The sequence below is a fragment of the Leopardus geoffroyi genome, chromosome B1 (assembly GCF_018350155.1).
Source record: "Leopardus geoffroyi isolate Oge1 chromosome B1, O.geoffroyi_Oge1_pat1.0, whole genome shotgun sequence".
Classification (NCBI taxonomy): domain Eukaryota; kingdom Metazoa; phylum Chordata; class Mammalia; order Carnivora; family Felidae; genus Leopardus; species Leopardus geoffroyi.
In genome coordinates this window covers 115,124,514-115,145,694 of record NC_059327.1, presented here as the reverse complement: position 1 = coordinate 115,145,694, position 21,181 = coordinate 115,124,514, and the positions used below count along the sequence as shown (strand labels likewise).

The following is a 21,181-nucleotide window of genomic DNA, read 5'->3' as shown; positions in this document are numbered from 1 at the left end:
GAGAGTTGGCAGGAATCCAAGCTGCAGGGGTTTCTGAAGTGTGGGGTTTTGAACCCCACCTGAGATAAAACTCTGGAGGGAGGTGCCACCTGGCAGCTGTCCAAGGACAGCTTGGACATAGACAGGGTAAAGGCAGGGAGTGGATGGAGGCCTGAGACAAAGGAGGGGTGCATGATTGTGGGTTGGTGAGAGAGCAGAGTTCCTGTGCCAGTGACTAGGGAGCTGCAGAAACCATTTCCACCTCTCCTGCGCATGCACATACTCACCACGCTGATCCACCCCAGTAAGCTAAGCAGTGACACCTAGTGGAGAACAGAGCCATTACACCAAGCCCCACCCAACTGTGCCCTCCAAGCACATTCCCTAGAAGACCAGCACAAGTCACTCCACTTAGTGTATGGACTATAAAGGGCTTCATAGTATCAGTTCTAGGGGAAACTAGATGTAACTTCATTTGGGTTTCATTCTGTATGCTCGTTCATTTATTGGCTCATTTTCTTTGCTTCTGTTTTTGCTTAAATTGTTTTATGTTTTCTTTCTTTCTTGGATACAGAAAGAGTATCCAATAAAGATACTTTATTCTTTTATTTAAAAAAATTTTTAATCTATTCAATTTTATTTTATTTTATTCTATTTTTTAATTTTTAATTTTTTTTCTTAATTTTCTTTTCTTTCCCTTTTTCTCTATTCTGTTAAGCTTCTTTCAACAAGCAGACCAAAATACACCTAGGATACAGCTTCCTTTAATTGATTTTTTGTTTTGTTTTTAATTTTTAAATTTTATTTTATTAATTTTTTTCTTCATCTAAAATGACAAATTGAAGGACTTAACTCAAAAAGAATAAACAGGAAGAAATGACAGCCAGAGGCTTAATCAAGACAGATGTTAGCAAGATGTGTGAACTAGAATTTAGAACCACAATAATAAGAATACTAGCTGGGGTTGAAAAAAAGCATAGAGTCCCTTTCTGCAGAGATAAAAGAAATCAAGTCCCTTTCCGCAGAGATAAAAGAAATAAAATTTAGTCAGGATGAAATTTAAAATGCTATAACCAAGATGCAATCTCAAATGGATGTCACAATGGCAGAGATGGATGAAACAGAGAAGCAAGTTGGTGATATAGAAGATAAAATTATGGAGAATAATAAAGGGGGAAAAAGGAGGGAAACAAAGGAAAAGATCATGATACAAGACTTAGACAATTCAGTGACTTACTATAAAGGAATGACATCCTAATCATAGGAGTCCCAGAAGATGAAGAGAGAGAAAAGGGAGAAGAAGATTTATGTGAGCAAATTATAGTAGAAAATTTTCCTAATCTGGGAAAGGACACAGACATCAAAATCCAAGAAGCCCAGGGAACTCTCTGGCTTTTTTTTTTTTTTTTCAACAAAAACCGACCATCAACAAGGCATATCATAGTCAAATTCACAAAAAACACAGACAAGGAAAGAATCATGAAAGCAGCAAGGGAAAAAAAGTCCTTAACCTATAAGGGAAAACAGATCAGGTTTGCAGCAGACCTATCCATAGAAACTTAGCAGGTCAGAAAGGAGTGGCAGGATCTATTCAACGTGCTGAATTGGAAAAACGTGCACCCAAGAATTCTTTATCCAGCAAGACTATCATTCAAAATAGGAGAGATAAAGAGTTTCCCAACAAAAACTAAAGGAGTTCATGACCACTCAACCAGCCCTGCAAGAAATTTTAAGGGGGACTTTTTGAATGGAGAAAAGACAAAACAAAACAAGAAAGACCAAAAGCAACAAAGACTAGAAAGGACCAGAGAACATCACCATAAACACTAACTCTACTGGCAACACAATGGCACTAAATTCATATCTTTCTTTACTTACTTTAAATGTCAATGGACTAAACGCTCCAATCAAAAGACATGGGTTATCAGAATGGATAAGAAAACAAGACCCATCTATATGCTGCTTACCAGAGGCTCATTTTAGACCTAAAGACACCTGCAAATTGAAAGTAAGAGGATGGAGAATCATCTATCATGCCAACGGTCATCAAAAAAAAAAAGCTGGAGTAGCCATACTTATATCAGACAAATTAGATTTTAAAATAAAGACTGTATCAAGAGATGAAGAAGGGCATTATATCATAATTAAGGGGTCTATCCACCAAGAAAAATCTAACAATTGTAAATATTTATGTCCCCAAAGTGGAACAACCAAATATATAAATCAATCACAAACATAAAGAAACTAATTGATAATAATACTATAATAGTAGGGGACTTCAACACCCCACTTACAACAATGGACAAATCATGTAAGCAGAAAATCAACAAGGAAACAATGGCTTTGAATGCCACACTGGACCAGATGGACTTCACAGATATATTCAGAACATTTGATCCTAAAGCAGCAGAATACACATTCTTCTCGAGTGCATATGGAACATTCTACAGAATAGATCACATTCTGGGTCACAAATCAACCCTCAACAAGTACAAAAAGACTGAGATCATACCTTGCATATTTTCAGACCACAATGCTATGAAACTCAAAACCAGCCACAAGAAAAAATCTGGAAAGACCATGAATACTTGGAGATTAAAGAACATCCTACTAAAGAATTAATGGGTTAACCAAGAAATTATAGCGGAAGTTTAAAAGTACATGGAAGCCAATGAAAATGAAAATACGACAGACCAAAACCTTGAGATGCAGCAAAGGCAGCCATAAGAGGGAAGTATATAGCAATCCAGACCTTTTTAAAGAAGGAAGAAAGGTCTCAGGTACACAACCTAACCTTACACCTAAAAGAACTGGGAAAAGAACAGCAAATAAATCCCCCAAACAGCAGAAGAATGGAAATAATAAAGGTTACAGCAGAAATCAATTATATAGAAATAAAAATAACAGTAAAACAGATCAATGAAACCAGGAGCTGGTTCTTTGAAAGAATTAACAAAATTGATAAACCCCTAGCCATATTGATCAAAAAGAGAAAAGAAAGGACCCAAATAAAATAAAAAATGAAAAAGGAGAGATCACAACAAACACTGCAGAAATATAAACAATAATAAGAGAATATTATGACCAATTATATGCCAAAATATTGGGCAATCTGGAAGAAATGAACAAATTCCTAGAAACATATAAACTACCAAAACTGAAACAAGAAGAAATAGAAAATTTGAATAGACACATAACCAGTAAAGAAATTGAATCACTAATCAAAAATCTCCCCAAAAATCAAGACTCCAGGGCCAGATGGCTTTCCAGGGGAATTCTACCAAACATTTAAAGAAGAGTTAACACCTATTCTTTGGAAACTTTTCCAAAAAAAAGAAATAGAAGGAAAACTTCCAAACTCATTCTACAAGGCCAGCATTACCTTCATTCCAAAACCAAAGACGCCACTAAAAAGGAGAACTACAGACCAATTTCCCTGATGAACATGGATGCAAAAATTCTCAAAAGATACCAGCAAACTGGATCTAACAATACATTAAAAGAATTATTAATCAAGTGGGATTTATTCCTGGGATGAAGGGCTGGTTCAATATCCACAAATCATTCAATGTGATATATCACATTAATAAAAGAAAGGATAAGAACTACATGATCCTCTCAATAGATGCAGAAAAAGCATTTGACAAAATACAGCATCCTTTCTTGATAAAAACCCTTAAAAAAAATAGGAACAGAAGGGTTCTACGTCAAGATCATAAAGACCATATACAAAAGGCTTACAGCTAATATCATCCTCAATGGGAGAAAACCTGAGAGCTTTCCCCCTGAGGTCAGGAAGATGACAGGGATGTCCACTCTCACCACTGTTTTTCAACATAGTACTGGAAGTCCTAGCCTCAGCAGTCAGACAACACAAAGAAATAAAAGGCATCCAAATCAGCAAGGAGGAAGTCAAACTTTCACTCTTTGCAGGTGACATGATACTCTATGTGGAAAACCCAAAAGATTGCACCCCAAAACTGCTAGAATTGATCCACAAATTCAGCAGAGTCACAGGATATAAAATCAATGTACATAAGTCGGTTGCATTTCTATACACCAATAATGAAACAGCAGAAAGAAAAATCAAGGAATCAATCCCATTTACAATTGCACCAAAACCCATAAAATACCTATGAATAAACCTAAGCCAAGAGGTGAAAAATTTATACACTGAAAATTACAGAAAGCTTATGAAAGAAATTGAAGAAGACACAAAGAAATGGAAAAGCATTCCATGCTCACGGATTGGAAGAACAAATATTGTTAAAATGTTGATACTACCCAAAGCAATCTACATATTCAATGCAATCCCTATCTAAATAAAATCAGCATTCTTCACAGAGCTAGAATAAATAATCCTAAAATTTGTATGGAACCAGAAAAGACCCTGAATAGCCAAAATAATCCTGAAAAAGAAAACCAAAGCTGGAGGCATCACAATTCTGGACTTCAAGCTGTATTGCAAAGCTGTAATCATCAAGACAGTATGGTACTAGCAAAAAAAACAAAAACAAAAACAAAAACAAAAACAGACACATAGATCAATGGAACAGAATAGAGAACCCAGAAACGGACCTACAAACGTATGGCCAACTAATCTTTGAGAAAGCAGGAAAGAATATCCAATGGAAACAAGACAGTTTCTTCAGCAAATGGTGTTGGGAAAACTGGACAATGACATTCAGAAGAATGAACTTGGACCACTTTCTTATACCATACACAAAAACAAACTCAAAATGGATGAAGGACCTAGGGGCGCTTGGGTGCCTCAGTTGGTTAAGTGTCTGCCTTTAGCTCAGGTCATGATCTCACAGCTTGTGAGTTTGAGTGCCACATCAGGCTCTGTGATGAGAGCGCAGAGCCTGCTTGGTAGTCTCTCCTCACTCTCTGCTCTCCTCTCTCTGCCCCTATCCTGCTTTTGCTCTCACAAATTAAATAAAATTAAAAAAATTTTTAATGGATGAAAGACCTAAATATAAGACAGGAAGCCATCAAAATCCTAGAGGAGAAAACAGGCAACTATCTCTTTGACCTCAGCTGCAGCAACTTCTTACTTGACATGTCTCCAGAAGCAAGGGAAACAAAAGCAAAAATGAACTATTGGGACCTCATGAAGATAAAAAGCTTCTGCACAGTGAAGGAAACAATCAGCAAAACTAAAAGTCATTCAACGTAATGGGAGAAGATATTTGCAAACGACACATCAGATAAAGGGTTAGTATCCAAAATCTATAAAGAACTTATCAAACTCAACACCCAAAAAACAAATAATCCAGTAAAGAAATGGGCAAAAGACTTGAATAGACACTTTTTGAAAGAAGACATCCAGATGGCCAACCAACACATGAAACAATGCTCAACATCACTCACCATCAGGGAAACACAAATCAAAACCCCAATGATACACCACCTCACACCAGTCAGAATGGCTAAAATTAACAACTCAGACAACGGCAGATGTTGGTGAGGATGCAAAGAAAGAGGGACTCTTTTGCACTGCTGGTGGGAATGCAAACTGATGCAGCCACTTTGGAAAACAGTATGCAGGTTCCTTAAAAATTTTAAAATAGAACTGCCCTACAACCCAGCAATTGCACTACTAAGTATTTATCCAAAGGATTAGAAGGGACACAAACACCCCAATGTTCATAGCAGCACTATCAACAATAGCCAAAGTATGGAAAGAGCCCAACTGTCCATCAACTGATGAGTGGATACAGAAGATGTAGTGTATGTATACACATATACACATGTATATCTACACACACACACACACACACACACACACGATGGAATGTTACTTGGTGATCAAAAAGAAAGAAATCTTGCCATTTGCAGCAATGTGGATGGAACTAGAGTGTATTATGCTAAGCAAATTAAGTCAGTCAGAGGAAGACAAATATCATATGATTTCACTCATATGTGGAATTTAAGAAACAAAACAGATGAACATAAGGGAATGGAAGAAAAAATAATATAAAAACAGAGAGGGAGACAAACTGTGAGAGACTCTTAAATACAGAGAACAAACTGTGGGTTGCTGGTGGGGTGTTGGGTGGGGGGGATGGGCCAAATGGGTGATGGACATTAAGGAAGACCCTTGTTGGGATGAGCACTGGGTGTTATATATAAATGATGAATCACTAAATTCTATTCCTGAAATCATTATTACACTATATGTTAACTAATTTGGATTTAAATTTTAAAAAAATAAAGAAAATAAATAAATCTACAGTGACTTACAAACAAAAATAATGTGTAATGTGTAGCTTTATAATGTGATTTTGTACTTACATTTGAATATAAGTATGTTTCACAAGCACATATGTCTATACTAAAAATCATTCTAACAGTGGAAAGGCACTAGAATTTAATTTAATAAGTAAAGGCAGCAATTTATTGGAATGTGTAGTCCTAATAGTGACAGGAATGAGTTTATTTGAAGATGTTTACAACGAAACACCCAATGCAGTGAAATTGAAAAGAAATCAACTATTAAAAGATCATGAAGAGAAAACCTGGGTTTCCAGTTTGGCACACAAAGAGCTTAGAAGTTGCCACTCAGTCCTAACAACAAGTACAAAGCTGAACAAGTGTAAAAATCAAGAACTCCTCTTAAATTCCTCAGAGAAGTGAAGTCACAGAGCAAGCCACTCCCCCCAAAATTGGAGAGACATACACGCAGATACAGATACAGTCACAACTTACCAGACAAGAAATCTCCTGGGATTATATGACTGTCCATGTAATATATGAAATAATCAACAACAACAAAAAACACTCCTGGAACTAACAAGTGATTACAGCAAGATTGCAGGATACAAGGTTAATATACAGAAGTCAACTAGCAATGAACAAATGGGATTTTAAATTTAAAACACATAACCATTTACATAAGCACTCCCAAAAATGAAATGAATGAAATAAATCCAACTATATATATATATATATATATATATATATATATATATGATCTATATGAAGAAAACTATAAAACTTTGGTGAAAGATATCAAAAAACTAAATAAATGGAGAGATGTTCCACATTCATGCACAAGACTTAATATTCTCAAGATGTCGATTCTTCCCAACTTGAATCATAGATTCAATGCAATTGCAATCAAAAGCCCAGCAAGTTATTTTGTAGGTATTGACAAACTGATTCTAAAGTTTACATGGAGGGGCAAAAGACCCAGAATAGCCAACTCAATTTTGACAGAGAACAGAGTCAGAACACTGACACTACTTGACTTGAACACTTACTAGAGAGCTACATTAACCAACACAGTGTGGTACCGGTGAAAGAATAGACACATAGATCATTGGAAAAGAACAGAGAACCCAGAAGTAGACCTACATGCATAAAGTCAACTGATGTTTGAAAATGGAGCAAATCTTTTCAACAAATGATACTGGAACAACTAACTGGTCATCCACATGCAAAAAAAAAAAAAAAAAAATCTAGACACAAACCTTACACCCTTCACAATAATTAGTTAAAAATAGATCATAGACCTAAATGTAAAATGCAAAACTATACAACTCCTGGAAGATAATATAGGATAAAACCTAATTGACTTTGAGTATGGAGATGACTTTTTAGACACAACAAAGGGACAATCCATGAGAGAAATCATTAATAAGCTGGACTTCACTACAACTAAAATCTTATGCTCTGTGAAAGGCAGTGTCAAGACAATGAGAAGACAAGCCACACACTGGGGGAAAATATTTGCAAAACATACATCTGATAAAGGACTGTTATCCAAAATATACAAAGAGCCCTTTTTTCCCCTTCTAGAATTATTTGGCACATTTGTATACGAAAAGAATTAGAAACTATTTGCTACATCTAAAATACACACACAAACACACATTATAACTGAAGCATCTATCTTTAGCATCTGAAATATGAGCTATTGGATAAGGCTGTAATCGTAGATAGCACATCAATTCCCAAACTGAAAGATTCCCTTATTTATCTCAAAATTGCCATGGGAAATGCTAGTTGTGCAATATTAACCATCTCTCCTAAGGGAACACTCTACCAATGCTTAGACATGACATTTATCTTCACTAAACACACATCCTTTGCCAAACCTGTTTGAAAAACAATTCATTTGGAAGGTTTAGTTGATCAATCTAGTGTGCAGCCAAGACACCTGTCAGTCCTGCAGTCAAAATTTGGAGCATGTTTTCAAGCCAGACTGGATACCATATATAAAAAGGTAACTGTGAGATGCGCCTGGGTGGCTCACTCGGTTAAGTGTCCAACTTCAGCTCAGGACATGGTCTCACAGTCCTTGAGTTCAAATCCCAAGTTGGGCTCTGTGCTGACAGCTCAGAGCATGAAGCTAGCTCTCCCTGCCCTTCCCCCACTCACACTTTGTCTCCCTCTCTCAAAAAATAAACATTAAAAATTTTTAAAAGGATAACTGTGAACTAAATCTTAGTAAAACAATCTATAAGAACCACATAATCAAGATGAAAATTTCACTGCTGAGCTAGGTTAAAATTACATCCATATAAAAGGGACAGAAAAAAATTTTTTTGTTGTTTTTATGGTCAAAATAAACCAACCAAACTCTTTAATCTGCTCCCTTCTCTTCAACTAAAGAATTCCTCTACTGTGTAGTACAGTTTAGTGGTTAAGACTACAGGTTCTGGAGTCAGATTCTCTGCATTTAAATGGCACTTCCCACCACCTACTAGCTCCACACCCTGGACCAAGTGATTTAACTTCTTCAGGGCCTCAGTTACACCTTCTGTAGAAAAGGGCAAGCAATACAACTAGTTTCATAGAGTTGTTGAGGATAAACAAGACAATACAAGTAAAATGATTAAAAGGGTATTGACACAGAAAATACTAATTATTATTGCTTGATATTATTATAATTCTTCATTTAGTTTCCCAATTGTTCATCTATGTCTTCCAACTCAGAATATAAAATTGCCGGGCACCTGGGTGGCTCAGTTGACTGAGCATCCGACTTAATATTAGCTCAGGTAGTGATCTCATAGTCATGAAATCAAGCCCCGCATTGGGCTCCATGCTGAGTGTGGAGTCTGCTTGAGTTTCTCTCTCTCTCTCCCTCTGCCCCACTCCCCCACTCTCTCTCTCTCAAAATAAATGAACATTTAAAAAAAAAGAATATAAAATTGCCATTAAGTGGGAATTAGGTCTCTCTTGCTTATGTCCCCACAACTAGCACAATACTCAGTGCATAGCATGGGCTCACTGTGTGTTTCTTAGAAGAAAGGAGGGGGGCGCCTGGGTGGCGCAGTCGGTTAGACGTCCGACTTCAGCCAGGTCACGATCTCGCGGTCCGTGAGTTCGAGCCCCGCATCAGGCTCTGGGCTGATGATGGCTCAGAGCCTGGAGCCTGTTTCCGATTCTGTGTCTCCCTCTCTCTCTGCCCCTCCCCCATTCATGCTCTGTCTCTCTCTGTCCCAAAAATGAATAAACGTTGAAAAAAAAAAAAAAAATTAAAAAAAAAAAAAAAAAAGAAAGGAGGGTGGGAAGGATAGAGATAGGAAAGAGGAGAGTGGAAAGAAGAGAAAGAAGTAGGAAAGAGGAAGGGAGAGGCAAGGGCAGGCAAAAAGGAAAGAAAAAAAGGGAGTAAAACTGAAAATGTATAGTGAGGAGTAGAAAACCAGTAATAATACACCATGATTTCCTGTTTGTGAGTAGAACTCTCTATTAATTTCACAGGTAACTTGATTGTTCTTCTAAATCTACTTATTTAATACTTTTGATATATATGTTCAGTCACAACAGTCTGAATACATTATAGATATGCCTTTTGGTTTGCTTTTAAAATATTTAATTCACTTAGTTCACACACAAATATTGAAAACTATAAGGGAGCATATAGAATGAAGCATAAATTCATGTACACGGGCAAATTCAGAGTTTAGTTCTTTTTTTTTTAAGTTTATTTATTTATTTTGAGAGAGCGGGAGAGGGGCAGAGAGAAACGGAGAGAGAGAATCCCAAGCAATCTCCACACTGTCAGCACAGAGTCTGATGTGGGGCTCTATCCCACCAACCCTGAGATCATGACCTAAGCCAAGATCAAGAGTTGGACATTTAACCAACTAAGCCACCCAGGCACTCCCAGAGTTTAGTTTTTAGATTTGTTTACCTCAAAGCATTTCCATGGGTAGGTATTGACCAAACAATTAGGTAGTTTAATTTGTTAATTCAAAAGCTTTATAATAATCTTAACAAGAAATAATAAGATTGTTGTACTGCTTAAGATATTTAATAATCTTTTTGGAATCAATTATTTACTGCATAGTGAAATTATAATCATACATAGTAATAAAAATGAATAACAATAATATAATAAAATGTAAAAATACATTAAAAATGGTCATTATACTGCTAATTTAGCTAAATCTAATTAGAATGAATTTGAATAGTCTAAATGATCTAGTTTGGCTGACTAGTTAATAGTCAATTTTTCTCTTTGCTTTGTATCTGATAAACTTAGTACAAAGGTTACTTGTTTATCATTTGAAGTGACCTATTTTTCATGATTTTCCAGAAATGCTAATTCCTATAGAACAAATATCTTCTAAAAATATTTTCAAGTATTTTCTCAAAATTTTATGCTCTACTGATAGAATCTTTTTATTCACTAAATAAACATTTTCTTGTTTGTATTCGTGTGTGGGATAGTTCCTTTTAAAACCACTCTAATTATCCAAATATTTATCTTACAAGTGAGATCATAATTTTTGTGGCTGTTTCATTTACTATGGAAAGAATACAGTGTTTTACTACAAAGGACACCAAAAAGCCCTTTAATTCTAGAACTTCTTGCCCTTGTGCCATAAAAACAGGCTAGGAGTACGGAGGAAAAAAGATTAGAAGGCAGTGTTTATAATCGTAGACAAAACTATGCCCTACACTAGCTACAAAAAATAACTCTTTTTAAAAACATCACACTCAGAACTATGATTTTCAACCCCTTAATTTAACTTTGTTTTGCCTTTGAAGGCAAAAATACCTTGAACTCTAAGTGGCTTTTAGATTTTAACTGTACTCTCTCATTGAATCTTTCAAGTCCCAAAGTCACTATTTGTTGGATTATAGGTAACATTTGTAAGGGAGGCCCCTTCACATGTACGTATGTGTTGTTACCAAGTACCATTTCTAGAGCTAATTTCCATCCTAGGGACCAAAGGGTGAGGTCATAATACACCCAGTGGGTAGAACAAAGGCTCTGAGAGCAACACTGTGTTGCTTTCAAGATCTCTTATCTTTCTCACAAATTTTTAAATGTACTAAATAAAAGTGGAAAGGAGGAGAAGGTGGAAAATGATTTCTTTTCTTGGCATATAAAAGATTGGGCAAACATCTACGTTAAATCTCATAGGAAGTCTAGGTTATTGGATATTGATGTAATGACTACAAAGGGAAAAAATGTAATCAGGTAAACATTAAAATAAATTACCAAAAAATGTGACCTGCATAAGAGGTTCTCAGCCCCAGTACATATTAGTATCACCTGGAAAGCTTTTAACTTATATGAAATGCCTGGGCCCCACCTTCCTAAGATTCTGACAAAATTGTCTGCAGTGGGGCCTAAGCACTGGTGTTTTTCAAATCACAGAGATGGTTTTAATATGCAAGAGGGCTGATAACACAGGTCTACATCTAACCAATTAAATACTTGGGCAGATTTTTAACCAAAGGAAGCGGTTGCTTTAACACCAATAAACCCTCACAAAGGGCCTGCAATTGCCAGGCGCTGTGTTAGGCTTTGAGAATGCAAAAATATTTGAAAATGAAAGACTTTGAAAAGTAAGAACACAAATGGCACTAACAATGAAAATACTTACTCATAAGAAATGAGAATCAATGATTCTAGGATTCAGGTCAACACTAGAGTTAGGAGTTCAAACAAAAAGAGGAATTATAAGTTCAGAGTAGATGGCCAAAAGACTCCTCTCAGATTTATGCACAATTTTTAATAAAAATCCTGAGATTAAAAATGTCTATCACGGGGTGGGGGGGCGCCTGCATGGCTTAGTCGGTTAAGTGTCCGACTTCGGCTTAGGTCATGATCTCTCGGGTTCATGAGTTTGGCCCCACTTAGGGCTGACAGCTCACAGCCTGGAGCCTGCTTCAGATCCTGTGAATAAATGTTAAAAAATTGGAAAAAAAAAAGTCTATCACTTAACTATGAATAAGCCAAGAGACCCCTCATAAAACAAAGGAGACAGAAATCACAAATGCTGAAAAGCAAGAAAATGCAAAGAAGCCAGTTCATGGTAGTGCTTTTGGTAGAGAGAGAGGCTGCTTACCAGCAATAGAAAAGTTGAAGTGGTGAGATGACTTTGAACAATTAAAATTGAGGAAATCCCCATCTTCCTCAGCCAGAAATTTAATATGGCTTTATTTCTCTTGGTATATAAATTCTAAGGAAGCATAACAATCCATATTGAACTGTAAAGACAAAAAGATAATCCATAGTTAAGTGAAATTACTTGTAGGTTATTAATAAATGAATTAAAAACCTTAATTTGATCCATAAAGGGGCACTTCCACAAAAGCTGAGAGCTTGACTTAAAAAAGCTTAAACAATAACTTGGGCTTTATTTTATTTATTTATTTATTTATTTATTTATTTATTTATTTATTTATTTATTTAAGAGAGAGAGCAAAAGAGAAGGAACTAGAGAGAACACACAGGTGTATGTGAGTTGGGGGGCAGCAGAGTGTGAGGGAGAGAGAGAATCCCAAGCAGGCTCCACACTCAGTGTGGAACCTGACATGGGGCTCAATCCCACAACTCTAGGATAATGACCTGAACTGAAGTCAAGAATCAGTTGTTCAACAGACTGAGCCACCCAGGTGCCCCTCTTGGACTTTATTTGAATACCCAAACAATAAATATCAGTGCTGGTGTTACGACCCGCAGTAATGGATATTGGTCTGATTCCAAAGTGAGAGCTAATAATTGTGTTTCATGAGGAAAGTCTGGAGAGTACATATCACCTGCTATAAGATATTGATTAAAAATATATAAAGTTTGGGGTGCCTGGATGGCTTAGTTGGTTAAGCGTCTGACTTTGGCTCAGGTCACGATCTTGGGGTTCATGAATTAGAGCCCTACGTCAGGCTCTGTGCTGACAGCTCAGAGCCTGGAGCCTAGTTCAGATTCTGTGTCTCCCTGTCTCTCTATGCCCCTCCCCTACTTGCTCTCTCTCTCTCTCTCTCTCTCTCTCAAAAATAAATAAACGTTAAAATTTTTTTAACACATAAAGTTTTCCTCAGATTTAAAATTAATCTCTATGCACCAGCCACCTGTAAAAAAAACATTCTTCTTGAGAAAACTGTTGCACTTACCTTTACTCTCCTTGTCCTTCATTTCTTGAGAATTGCAATGCTTTTTCAATTATAAGTTGTATGAAGTTCTTACCAACTGATATCTTTACACAGTCCACCACTTCTGTATGTAAGTTGTTTACTATCATCCCCACCACTAGTAATAATAATGATTTTGATGAGGAAACAATTCACTGGGCTCTATTGTATACCAGGTCCTTGTCCTTCGTGCATATTAAGCATTTTTATATATTATCTCACTTAATCTTCATGATTAACTTATTTATTCATATTTTAAGAATAGGAGGATTATGGCTAAGCAAGATTTAAAAATTTGCCCAACGTTGGGGTGCCTGGGTGGCTCAGCTGGTTAAGCATCTGACTTCAGCTCAGGTCATGATCTCGCAGTCTGTGAGTTCAAGCCTCGCATCAGGCTCTGTGCTGACAGTTTGGAGCCTGGAGTCTGCTTCGGATTCTGTGTCTCCCTTTCTCTCTCTGCCCCTCCCCTGCTCACGCTCTGTCTCTCTGTGTCTCTCAAAAATAAATAAAACGTTAAAGGTAAATTTTTTAAAAATTGCCCAAGGTTACAGAATTAGGAAGTAGCAGAACTAAAATCCAAGTTCTTTAGTTTTCTTTTTCTTTGTTTCTTTTTTTTTTCCAATTTGGAAACCTAAGACATTCCAATAATACATGCACACTGTAAGAAAATCCTAAAATATAAAAAAGTCAGCAAGAATAAAAAGGCATAGCCGTGTAAGATAACTGTTGAAGTATGTTCTGTGTGTTACCTTCCCATCTTTTTGTTGTACTTGTACACCAGTGCCTGTGATCTCAAGCACCAAGCTCGGCAACCGCTCTATGATTCCTTCTATGTGTATTCAAAACCCATCCTTTTAGGGATTCCCGACCATTCTCTATTCTCCATACCTAGTGCTGTAGGCAGAAGTACACCCAGATGCACAAGGAGTTACATCTCCTTTCCTACCTCCCCTGGGATTGTCATTCTCTGTACCCTGTCTCCTCCTTGCCAAAAGAAAAACTGGCAAAAGAAGCAAAACTCAAGTGACCAAATCATGAATTTCTTTGAAACACCCCAAAATAACACAACAAATCTCTGGGATACAATGTCTCAGGTCTGAGTGTAGAGACAGAAGTTGTTATCAACCCAGGTCTCTGAGAATGGGTAGTGTAAAAGCCTTAGAGTTCAACAGGAATCTAATGAAGTATGATTTAATCTCTAATAAAAACATGCGTGCGTGCGCACGCACACACACACACACACACACACACACACACACACACACACACAACTTATAAATGCCTCCCTAGTGTCTTTCTTCTTGGGTCAATATTTCTGGAACACAAATTGCAGAAAGTATAGATTGCTGTGACTTCTTTGAAGGGCATTTTGGAAATAGCTATAAGAATGTAAAATATAATTACTCTTTAATCAGCAGTTTCATTTCTAGAGATCTTTTCTTCAGACCTAACTGAAATACGTACACAAAAAGTATACACAAGGATATTAGTAGAGCATTGTTTGTAATTGAGAAAAATTAGAAAGCACTTACGTATCCATCAGTGAGGGACTATTGTGGGAGCATAGAAGTGGTGCCCGCCCTCATAGAAGTTCATTCCAGTGGATGTCTGACTTACCCTGCAGAAGCTGTCTTAGCCTAAAGCACTCACTCTGTGAGTTTACATTCTGGAACCACTCCACTGCTACCTCCGATAGTATCACTGAGAGATCATAAGATTAACTATTTTGTAATGCTGGCACAGCAGGAACAACTAAAGCTAAGTTGTGTCATTATTTGTTTCCTTTAAATGTTCCAGGAGTGCCATAAAATTAACCCACCTTTAAAATTTTTTTCTACTGCAACTCTTAAAATATGCTTTTCTCTCCCCAAAGTGGCAAGGAATTCACATTCTCTATTTGCCTTCCAGATTCCCTTGCAGTGTGACAGTGGCAGCTGGGTACCCATATCACATTTTTTTAAAAAGTTTATTTATTTATTTTGAGAGAGAGAGGGAGAGAATGAAAGCATATATGTGAGTGGAGGGAGGGGCAGAGAGAGAGAGAGAGAGAGAGAGAGAGAGAGAGAGAATCCCAAGCAGGGCTCCACCACATGACCTGCGCCGAAATCAAGAGCCAGATGCTCAACCAACTGAGCTACCGAGTCACTCCCCAAATCACATTTTAAAACACCAGAGCCACCACTGAGGTCCCTCCCGAATGTCTATGGTCTTCAGAAATTGGGGAAGCATGTGGAAAAGAGTGAAATTCCTCTCAAGTCATTCTCCACAAGCAGAGAGTTTCAAGAACAAGGATTACAATGTGAGTTGTACCCTGAACAGCAAACATTTCAGAATGTGAGCAAAACATATCTCTTGGAAAGTAATTGAGCAACATCTATTGTAAATCTTTGAATGGGGATTATAGCCAGCCATTGAGTGTATGTTCTAAAAATTGTCCTTTTTCACTAATGCAACTAATTAGGGAATGATAGGAAAGGTCAGATAAAAATCAACGTCTAGACTATATACTTACTTTAAATAAATACAATTTTATTACCTTCATATAGTGATATATATGAAACTGTCACAAGAATAATGCCAAAAATTTTAATAAGGGTACCCTGTTTATTTATTTAGAGCGTGCTAGCACGTGCCCATGTGGGAGGAGCAGAGAGAGGAGAGAGAGAATCCCAAGTAAGCTCCATGCTCAGAGCAGAGCCCGGTGTGGGGCTTGGCATGGGACTCGATCCCACTCTGTGAGATCATGACCTGAGCTGAAATCAAAAGTTAGACGCTTAACCCACTCAGCCACCCAAGTGCCCCTAGAGTATCTTGTTTTAGATTAACGCATTAACTATATGTAAATTGGACTCCTAGCATTTGAAAACAATTTGTTCAAAACAATCCCTAAAATCTTACACCCACTATAAATTTCTATGTCAAGCCATTTTGATAGGTCTTGAAGAAAAACTTCAGCATAACCAAATTCACTGTTTTCACAAATTCAGAATTAGTGACAATTTAGAAACTTAAGGTTGGAAGAGACCTAAAGTTTATCTGGTTTAACAATCCAATACTCTGTAACATCCCTACCAGTTAGTAAGCATGTATTTGTTGAGCGTATACTATGTGATAAGCCAAGGGTTTCTGAAGAAAATCTCTAAAAGGAGGAACTCCCACCTCACAAAGCAGCCCATTCCTCCTTGGGAAGCTCTAACAATTAACCATGAGCTGGCAGCTGCAACGTATCCTCTGAAACTGTTCTTACCATATTTGCCACTGACCTCCCTACTGCAAAAATCAGTGTCCTGTTTTTAATTTCATATTGCTTGAACTACCTGGAGCACTTAACACTAATAACACACCCTTTTTTTGAACTTCTCATCTAATCTCTTCTTCCCAGATTAGATCAGATCCCCTAGTTATAACCTATTATAGCACCCTATACTTTGCTTACAGAACACTTATGAGAGTTTGTAAATAAATGCTTAAGACCATGGACCTTGATGCCAGACTGCCTAGATTCAAATCCTGCTGTAACACACACTGCCTGTGTGACCTTGGGCAAGTTTTTTTATACTTCAGTTTCCTTATCTATAAAACAAGAACAATAATGGTATCTACCTCATGGGTTGTCGAGTATTAAATAAGTTACTATTTATAAAGTGGTTAGAACACTGTAAGTGGCAAGTACAGAGCACTATGTGTTTGTAAGATAAATGGATGATTTGATTAAATTCTGTGGGTCTCTACTAGATTGTAAAGTCTGTAAGGATAAGAAATCATGTCTACTCCACTTACCATTTTATGTTTACTACCTAGTTCTGTGTCTTTTGCATCAAAGTGTTTGTTGAATGAGTGAAGGAATAAGTGTACAAGTGGAGGAAGAATCAAACAATGTAACTGATATAGATTTTATTGTTTCATACGGAAAGAGTGCACCCATCCAAAGCTTACCCCATATCTGGTCCATAATGGTCACTCATAAACACCTATTCTAGACAATTTCCCTGGAATGTTCCCTTCTTCTTGAAAGCCCTCTGCTGACTGCCCTTGGTCTCTTCCTCTGACTTTCACATTTCTGATTACACGAGCTGAGCTTTGAGAAATGCTTCTGGCCCCTTCAATCTTGGCAACATGCATAGATACCACTTTCTAGCATTTTGAATGGGCTCCCTCCTTGCCTTCAGTTTTGCTCTTGCCCTTGATTTTGGTGTTTCCCCAAATCCCAAGATCCACAGCTGCTGTGTATTTAAGCTGACACAGGAACCCAGCTCTCTGACTCATGGTGTATGATGCCATTTAGACTCTAGCAATATGCAGTTCTTGGATAGAAGGTTAAGAAATTTGGCAATCTACTACTCAGAGTACTTTTTATTTTCCTCTTAATTTCTCTGAGCTAGGATCTTTCCATTTTGGCCAGTGAAAGGTGTGGCTCCTATTCAAGTTTTGCCTTGTGTGCATTTGATAAAGTCAGCTGTGCATTTGATAAAATCAGCTTTGCATTTGCAACTTTACTCTGTTTTGTTCTTGTTGTTGTTGAGTTTTCTGTCATCTTTTAAAAGGAGTACTTTATAGCATTTCTATACTGCCAAACACTGGGACCATACTACAAATTATTTGGCAAAAGGGAAGATTATGGGGGTACAAAATCAGCACTGCTATGAAATGGTGGCAAAGATCCTCATCGTTTCTAGGCTAAGAGATGATAATAGGATGTGGGAGGAAAGGAATATCAGCAAGTAGATTTTCTCTAAAAACCTTGGAGTCCTCATGTAAACATTTAGTCATAGGGCTGTGAAAATGTGCCCACTGTAAAATAGCTAGGTCAGAAGCAAAATTTGAAAGCTTACTACACAAATTCGTGAGTATCAAAATAACTTTATCCTTCTGGGTTTATTTCCTTTAGGCAGAATGATTAGTAGAAGTTGGTTGAGGAGGTTCACTTCTTGGTCCTTGAAAGTCAAGAGAATTTAATACAACAGAACCATCGGAAAACTAAGGTCAAAGATCACAAAAAGGACTCTCGAGAAGGGCTCTTCAAATAAATCATTTCTGTCTCAATTTACCCTCTGGATAGTTATCAAGAAAACAAAACTAGACATGCTTACTATGTACATGTAAGTAGATTCTATTTTCCCAGAAATAAATCCTTCTCTAAGACCATAAATGTGGTAGTAGAGTTGACTCCAAATTATGCGGGGTTTTAAAAAACATTATTGAAATGTTCAAACCCTTCCAAATACACCCAGACATGCACACACACATACATCACACTTCAAGTTAGTATCTGACTTTGTTGTTGTTGAAGATCTGTCTAGTGATACTATTTGCCGTTGACCTGCTTTTAGGGTAAATAGTTTAAAATTTTGTATCAAAGAGATGCAACTCAGTGGGCTAAAAATAATGAAGTCTATTTTTCTCATTTAACATTCCCACAGGGTGAGTAAGGCGGCTGTTGTGCTTTACATAGTCACTTAAGGATCCAAGTTCTCCCCAGCATTCTAACTTACTTCACTTGCCTTTTTGAACATCACACTTAGCTGGTATACCTCCTATCTTTTTTTTTTTTTTTTTGGTCTCTCCTCTGTTTTGAGTGGGCTCGTTCTCCCTCATCAACCCTACATCCAAAGGTTAAGGGCACAGGGTTCAGTCTTTGGATCATCTCTTTTTTCCTTATCATTCACTCCCTAGGTGATCTCATCCCGTTTTGTAATGTTAAATAACATCCATATGGACGACTTCCAGATAAATACCCTTAGTTGGGATCCTTCTTTTGACCATATTTTTAGTAGTCATTTAACACCTCACTTGGAATCTAATGGGCATCACAACTTTGACATGTCCAAAACTGAGTTCCAGATATTTCCCTCTAAACCCTCCTACAGTCTTCTCAACCTAAATTAATGGTAGTACCATTTTTTAAGTTCCTCAAGCCAAAATCTTGATGTCATCCTTGACTCTTCTTTTTTCTATCTCATACCTCATATCCAGTCCTTCCACAAATCTTGGCTGTACCTTCAACATACATCCAGAATACAACAGCTTCTCCTCCCGTTGCCTTGTCTATACCTGTATTTGGTCTCATTTCACTTCCTTATAATGGCCTAATACCTAGTCGATGTTTCAAATCTCCCTTCCCTGCCTTATTTTTGTCCTTAGCACTTATTTGTAACAAACTGTACATTATACTTATTCACCTGTTTTTATTGTCTATATGAGCTCAAGGAGGGGGCAAGAACTCTGGTCTCTTGTTCACTGAAATATCTCCAGCATTTAAAATGCTACCTGCAGGGGCGCCTGGGTGGCGCAGTCGGTTAAGCGTCCAACTTCAGCCAGGTCACGATCTCGCGGTCCGTGAGTTCGAGCCCCGCATCAGGCTCTGGGCTGATGGCTCAGAGCCTGGAGCCTGTTTCCGATTCTGTGTCTCCCTCTCTCTCTGCCCCTCCGCCGTTCATGCTCTGTCTCTCTCTGTCCCCAAAAAATAAATAAACGTTGAAAAAAAAATAAATAAAATAAAATGCTACCTGCAAAGAGTAGATTTTCAGTAAATATTAGCTGTAAGAATGAATGATTCATGTTTCTCCCCCATTGTCTAGGGAGGCATGTACATGTAGTGTTTTAGGCTCTAAACCTCATCACTACCATTTATATTCTATTAGGGAGACCTTAGATAATGGTCATATCTAGCTATATGGGAGTTTGGAAATGGCACTTCTAGCTTGTAAGCTATGGCCCACCTACAACTCTATAATTTAGAAAAGGGTGGAACAGAATTTGGTGGACAACCAGCAGTCTCCACCAACCTGTTATTTACACAACTCATTTTATTCAGAATGACAACAAAACCCACTTTGGAGTCCCAGAAGTAAATTACAGGCTGAAGGCAGACCAAGCTGTTCAACAGCATGCAAACCTAAGAGTATTTTATAAACCTTTTATCACTAGTTTGCTCCTTAAAGCATGGCTGAGGCAAATCCCATTTGGAAGACTCTGCCAAGTCCTAGATAGTCTTACTAACTGCTTTAGACCGAAACTTCCCAGAACACATGGACCATATCTTTAGACTTTTATTATTTTATTGCTCAGTGCCACCTGCAAAAGTTTTGCAGAAATAGTATTGAGAACAAGGGAAAAAAAGAAGTGTAGGTGAAAATCCGTAAATAGTATGGTGAAAGAAACTTGTTACTGAGTTTCCTATTATTATCTCCTCAATTACTAGAACCCCTGAAATAAAACAATGGACTAAGATTCCTCCTTCTAATAGATTCTAGCAATCTATGTGAATGACCTCCAGAAAACTGGATGATGTAGAAGCGTGGGGTGTGGAAAATCTACAATCCAAAGTCCAAGCATAGATCTTTGCAGGAAACAGTCTCAGGTATTGAAATTAATCAGTAGTCTGGAAGTGACATTATTGTGCTTTATCTAAAGTTTAAAAAGTCTCAAGTCCCTTTCAGTCTTATAAAATTAATTAATTGAAGCTAATTTCCATAGTCACCAGATAGCATTTATGATCTTTTATTTTTTTATTTTAGAGACACAGAGTGAGAGAGAGCAAGCAAGCAGGGAAGAGGGGCAGAGGGAGAGAGGGAGAATCTCAAGCAGTCTCCACACTAGGTGCAAAGCCCAATGTGGGGCTTGATTCCATGACCTTAGGATCATGACCTGAGCCAAAACCAAAAGTCGGACGCTCAACTGACCAGCCACCCAGGCACCCCTAGAATTTATGTTCTCATGTGTCAGAATATAAACGTAATATAAACACACAAAAAATTTGTTAATGAGGACTACTCTTTTGACAAATTAAATGTATTACATACCTGAAAATAACCATGGTTCA

General features: G+C 37.3%; 1 long non-coding RNA gene across 1 annotated transcript in view; it reads left to right on the top strand.

Annotated features, from left to right (window-relative positions):
- LOC123594328 overlaps positions 1-21,181 on the top strand; it is a 71,789-nt gene that overhangs the window by 36,800 nt on the left and 13,808 nt on the right. The window lies entirely within an intron of this gene.